A 6862-nucleotide genomic window follows, 5' to 3' on the forward strand; every position below is an offset into this window, starting at 1 on the left:
TTGGCGTACACATACCCTACCATAATAAGATAACAAGGAACCTTGAGCTGTTCTGCCAAGAAGTTCTGTCAAATACTCCAATCTGCTATCTGCTTCTGTAAAATTGGCTTGCGAAATCCTTAGGTTACATCTTTTCCCTATAAAAGGAGACATGAAAAGCCAACCAGGACTGTATCTCAAATCCTGCTTTAGAGAGTTACTCCTGAGCACAGTAATAAAAAGCTTGCTTCTTTGGTTTTCCTTTGGGTGGTAGTTTTCATTCTTGGCTGGAGGGATTAACACAGACAGCTGTGAGTCCCCCACCTGCTGTAGCTTCGCCATCATAGAGCCTCTCAGGAGGAGAACAGTCTCATCCCCTTCCTCTTGTGGAAAACATTTTTGATCTCCAGCCACAGTTTTGGCTTCACAAGAAACCTTACCAACATGACAGATCCTCGAGCCATGAAATCTCTTGTATTCGTTGGGAATTTCCACACTCTGATGGTCAAGAAGTCTGATTTAGAGGCAATCTTTTCGATGGTAAAAATCTAGGTTGTTCTGTGCACAGGGGCTTTGCCTTTGCCAAGTGTGTTAATGAGAGAGGTGCTGTTGCTGGAGAGGATGATAGAATGATTGCTGGCCAGGTTTTAGCTATTAATCTGGCTGCAGAGCCAAAAGTAAGTTGAAGGAAACAGGTGTGAAATGCTCTGCAGCAGGGATGTACGGTTCCTCGCTTGACTTGGCTGTGACCACCAATGGAATAATTATGACAGGATGTGCAATTACCCAGCATGCATCCCTTCTTCTATTGCTTGTGCTGTGGTGCTTTCTAAATGTAGTATATGTTGGGAAACCGCTCACAAAGCAGCAGAAGTGGATTCAATTTGAAGATTGGACACCTGTGATCTCAGAGAGTTGAAAGATGATCTTCAGGCCATTAAGAAGGAGCTGACCCAGATAAAACACAAAGTGGATTCAGATCTGGAAAACCTGGAGAAAACTGAAGAAGAAAAAAACCAACCTGGCAGACTTAGCCTTCTCATTCACGGGAGAGATGGAGAGTGAAAGGTCTGGAGAAGAGAAGAGCAGCATCTCTGCGCCAAAACGTGAAACTGATGAGAAGATGGAGTCTAAGGCAGATGCACATGAGTGCCGAGCAGGTGGCCTGCTGGATGATGAAGGCGGTGGTGTGTGCGTGTGTGTGTGTGTGTGTGTGTGTGTGTGTGTGTGCGCGCGCCTGGATGTGCACAAGCATGTGTGTGTCCAGCTGGAGCTGGCCAAGGATGATGAAAGAGAGACCAAGGAAGGAGAAGATGACTCTTAAGCACATCGTGAAATTTAGAAAAAAATTCCCATTATTCCTTTACCTAATGCTTGTGTGAGAGTGAATTAAAAACAGATCCTCTTTGCTGGTGCCTTCTGCGCACTTTCACTGTCCTCCCTCTGTCTTCCCTCTGTCCTCCCTCTGCCCTCCCCTCTGTCCTCCCTCTCTGTCTTCCCTCTGTCCTCCCTCTGCCCTCCCCTCTGTCCTCCCTCTCTGTCTTCCCTCTGTCCTCCCTCTCTCTGTCCTCCTTCTCATTGTTTTCCCTCTGTGTCCTCCCTCTCTTTGTCCTCCCTCTGTGTCCTCCCTCTCTCTATCCTCCCTCTCACTGTCCTCCCTTTCTCTGTCCTCCCCCTCTGTGTCCTCCCACTGTGTCCTCCCTCTCATTGCCCTCCCTCTGTCTCCTCCCTCTCACTGTCTTCCCTCTCTGTCCTTCCTCTCTCTCTGTCCTTCCTCTCTCTCTGTCCTTCCTCTCACTCCCCTCCATGTGTTCATTAATTTACAATTTTCTAATTTAAAATTAATATTTTCTTATAGATATTGTGCAATAAAGCAGAAGTAGAATGTGGTTTTTGCAAATGCTTTAATGGCCGACAAAAACTTTACATTTGTAAAATTAATACATTGTACTGGTACAAAATAGTTTTAAATTATATTTTGAAAAGCTCAAAAAAAAGAGACTTACCCTGTTACGTTTTGTTTTTAATTTTGATTTTATTCTTAACAATAAAAAGATGATATTAAAACAGAAAGATAACCATGAAAAGGTGCTGTCAATGATCATAGGCTTTATAATTATGGATGTATATATGTGAAATAAGGATTTTTACCTAAACTATATGAAGAACCCAGGAGAATTGGCCATGATTTGACTAAGGTCTTTATGAAAGAGTATATCTACTATAATTTGGATCTGAAGTGTCTCAGAGGATGGGCCCATGGTGCTGTTGTGAGATAATAGAACCTTCTAGAAGTGGGCCATGGTAGGAGGAAGTTTCCTGGCTTCCAGGAGGTGAGGTGAGTACCTTTCTTTTGCCATGTGCTCCCTCCTGACTTCTGCCTCACACAGGTCCTAAGGCTCTGGGGCCAATTGAGCATGAGGAATAAAATGTCCAAAACGGTGAGCCAGAATAACCCTTCCTTCCTGAAAGCTATTGTATCAGGTTCTTTATCTCAGTGGTGGAACTGTGTCTACCACAGTATCCAAATGACTAATAAGCAAAGGACGAGAAACAATGTGGTTATTAATCAGGAAAATCGGAATCAAGACAATAATAAAATGCCATACCCCATAGTAGAGCAAAAGATAGAAAACCCAGCTAATACAAAGTTTCAGTGAGAATGTGGAATTACTAGATTTCCTCCTTTTCCCTACTCCCCACACCCTGTTTTTGAGCAAAGTTTTGTTTTATAGCCCAGATTAGCCTTGATGATCCTGCTGTGTCAGTCTCCTATGTCAGCCTATGAGAAGCTGACATTGTGGCTTTACACTTGTTACTGGCGGTAAGGTAAATTGTTGCTGTCTTCTACTATTTGGCTGAACATATTCAGTTCCTATGAAAAAATACATTCTTGTATCCATTCCTCTATTGAGGGACATCTGGGTTCTTTCCAGCTTCTGGCTATTATAAATAAGGCTGCTATGAACATAGTGGAGCAAGTGTCCTTATTACCAGTTGGAAGATCTTCTGGGTATATGCCCAGAAGAGGTATAGCAGGATCCTCCGGTAGTACTATGTCTAATTTTCTGAGGAACCGCCAGACTGATTTCCAGAGTGGTTGAACAAGCTTGCAATCCCACCAGCAATGGAGGAGTGTTCCTATTTCTCCACAACTTTCGGGATAGCATTTGAAATGTAAATAAAGAAAATAATAATAAAAAAAAAAGAAAAAATACATTCTTTCATATATGTACTGAAACATATATGTATTTGCCAAAAGACTGTGAGAATACATATTGTATAGCACTGCTTATATTGCACCGATGATCTCATCAACAGCAAAATGTATACATCATAATATAGTTTAGTCAAACCCCTTCTTCAGTTAAAGAAAATTCAAAGCAAGGCGAAATTGTCCTGCTGCTAGAGGCCCAGATGATAGGTTTGTTTGAGGAGAGTTGTCAGCGGGTCAAGTTCAATGGTGTGTTCTGACCTGGTCATCAGTTCTCTCAGCTTACTGTTTGACTGTGTGTTTTCAGTAATTCTGTGCAGTTTTTCTGTCTTTTTGTAGGGGTTGTTTGTTTTTGGGTTTGGGGGATTTTGAGTCAGGGTTTCTCTCTGTAGCCCTGGCTTTCCTGGAAATCTCTCTGTAGCGCAGGCTGGCTGCCCTGGAGCTCACCCAGTAGAGCAGACTGGGCTTGAACTCAGAAATCCACCTACCTCCATCTCCACCTCCCGAGTACCTGGAGCAAAGGTTTGGGTCATCACTGCCTGGCTAGTTCTGTGCAGTTTTAATGAATTTGTGCCCTCACGTTTCTGCCACCACAGAAAAGGCAGAGCTCCGTCTCCTCAAAGGTCCCTCCTATTGTTCTTCCCTAACCACATCTACCTTCCCCCTGCTCCTTCCTAAATGATGCAGTTTTAACTGCCATTCATTTTATAATCAACATGATTTAATCGATCATCTAGGTTATTTACGGCTCACAGCAGGGTGGGGTGGTACCTTCAATTCCAGCACTGTGGAGTCAGAGGCAGGATGATCTCTGTGAGTTCGAGGCCAGCCTGGTCTACATAGCAAGCTCCAGGACAGATGGGACTACATAGAGAGACCCTGTCTCAAATCCAAAATAAAATAATAGTAATAATAATAATAAAAATAATAAAGCAGCTACTCACAAGTGTTTACTAAGTAAGTCAATGCATGGTGCTCTAGTGGAATTCAGTTTGCCTGCTTCCCTCCCTTCCTCGCCTCCCTTTCTTTTGAGCCGGTCTCATTAAATACCCCAGGATGGCCTTGAACTTCAGTCTTCCTGCTTCAGCCTCTTGCACTCCAGGAATGCAGGAGTGTGTCTCTATACACAGCTTCAGCTCCTTGCTTCTCTGTGACCCAGCCATTAGCCACTTTACATAGTCTTGCAATATAGTTAAAATAACTTTGTATATCAGCATTAAGACCACGCATGCATATTAAACTCGACCTGAAGCAATCAATGGTCTCTGGTCTTCAGTGAGCACCAGCCCTGACTATTTCTGCAGTTTTATTGTCTTTGCCATTAGATAGAGCTAGGTAAATTCCAATATGTCCCAATTTGGGGTATTGGAATGAGGTTTCAGTATTTGTGGGATTGTTTTCCCTCCTGTGCTTTTAAATCGAGAAAGAGGGGACTACGACCCAGTTTCTGTTAAAAGGTTGTACTTCCAGTTTGCAGGTGTCCAGTACATCATGCCATGGGTGTTTCATATAACATGGGGAGTTGGTTGGGCTTGCTTCTGATGAGCAACAAATCACATGAAAGTTAGCTGAATTGAACAACAAACCATCCTTGTGACTTCTTGGTCCCAGCCTTCTGGGCTGGGATGGCTTGGCAGGACTGGATGGTCTCAGATGACCTCACATGACAGACTGGCTGGGTCATAGTGTGAAAGCTAGGAAGGCACATCTGGGAATCAGATTAGCTGTCAATCAATAAGAGAGTTGCTCCCTTGGGCTGCAGTCTCTGTCCTTTCCCTGGTGGGCGTCTCCTTGACTTAGAAAGCGACTTAACTATCAGGTGGGTTTTGTTGTTCTTGCTGTTCCCATGTTAAACATATGTCTTTCACCAATGTCAATACCACTATTGCCGTAAAATGGTAACAATACAAGCCTGAAACAAAATGTACTTATAGCATAGTTTAAAATTTAAGAACACCAATGAGGTGATTTCTATAGCATATTGTCCTTTTAATTTTATAAAGTTTTATGAAGAGGCATGTATTTTTTTTCTAAAGATTTATTTATTTATTATACATAAGTACACCGTAGTTGTCTTCAGCTGCACCAGAAGAGGGCATCAGATCTCATCACAGATGGTTGTGAGCCACCATGTGGTTGCTGGGATTTGAACTCAGGACCTCTGGAAGAGCAGTCAGTGCTCTTAACCGCTGAGCCATCTCTCCAGCCTCAGGCATGTGTTTTGTATTTTGAACAGTACATATGGTAGTACAACATAGGAGTTATACGATGACTGTGTATATTAGTTTGCTTTTATGTATTACAGTTTAGGAGTGAACTGAGTTTTAAAAGACTCCAAATATGACCAAGTTCCAAAAGTCACTTAAGAACTTCAGAAATCATACCCATATTTATTTTCAAAATATCCATTCAAGGACTACTAGAAAAAATAGAATGGTAATATATTTTAAGTGGAAAAATCTTACATTTTGATTTTATATTATTAAGTCACCAATCCAGGTTTTTGCTTGACAGTGTTTACAAAAGGTACCAGATATTTCAGTAACTAAAAGAAAATCACTGGGATTGGAGAGATGGTTCAGTGGTTAAGAGCACATACTGCCCTTGCAGAGGACCTGAGTCCAGTGTCTAGCTCTAACATTCAACAGCTCAGCTCACAAACTCCATGGGATCTTATGCCCTCTTCTGGCCTCTGTGGGCACCTACACACACATGAAATACATACATACATGCACATACATGTACATATAAAATAAATCTTAAAAATTCTAAAGACCAAATTTTATGATTACTTTATATTTATTTAAACTACTTATACATAATCTTTATAAAGATTTATTTAAGCATATTTCAACTAGAAACTTAAAGAATTTCTGGAGTAACTCAAGGTATACTTATCTTGAGAATGTGAAGCACTTAGGGGTGGTCAATGTTATTGTAGTTCCCATACATTGCAGCCTTTTTGCCTAGGACCCCCACCAGTCTCTAAGAAGGCCAGGAAGAAACTGTAGAAAGTCCTTTCTCCTCCCTCCCTGCAGTGATAGCAGAGGAAGTATGTAGTGGTCGCTGTAAAATCCTTTCAAATATCTCCATTACAGAGCATACAATTTAATGTACAAAGCATACTTGTGGGGAAAAATATTACTTGGCTTGAGGCACTGGTAAAATACCACTGTTGGGGTGGAAGGCTTAACGTAATTCTAGCCAGATGAAGGCCTCTCTGCTCTTACCTGAGCTAAATCGCAGAAGCTTTACTCAATCTGGACAGTCTTCAGTGTCACATTGATAAAGGAGCTATGGGGATTTTTTAATCCCAGGAGATAGATACCTAATGTAACCAGGGGAGGAGGGTGGGGTTAGTGTGGAAGGTGTTAGGGCCACTCTGAATCTACTGTCTCTCTATACAGCATTTCTATATGTCTACTCAAATAGTCACAGATAGTTTGGCTTTAGAGAATAAATTCAAAGTTTCATGTAGATAAAAATCTAGTATGTCTATATTTTGTTTTCATAGTATAATAATGTCGTTATCCCAGAGATGAAATATAGGTTTTTTTTTTTTTAGTTTAAATGTAAAAAACTTAGTTTTCCATTTTTTCCTTTTTTTATTAGATATTTTCTTTATTTACATTTCAAATGCTATCCCAAAAGTTCCCTATACCCTCCCCC

At 41.4% G+C, this 6862-nt stretch overlaps 1 pseudogene; it reads left to right on the plus strand.

The window, feature by feature from the left end:
- Positions 1–6862, plus strand: part of LOC110329517 — a 30329-nt pseudogene that overhangs the window by 3189 nt on the left and 20278 nt on the right.

Source organism: Mus pahari, chromosome 1, assembly GCF_900095145.1.
Source record: "Mus pahari chromosome 1, PAHARI_EIJ_v1.1, whole genome shotgun sequence".
NCBI classification, from domain to species: domain Eukaryota; kingdom Metazoa; phylum Chordata; class Mammalia; order Rodentia; family Muridae; genus Mus; species Mus pahari.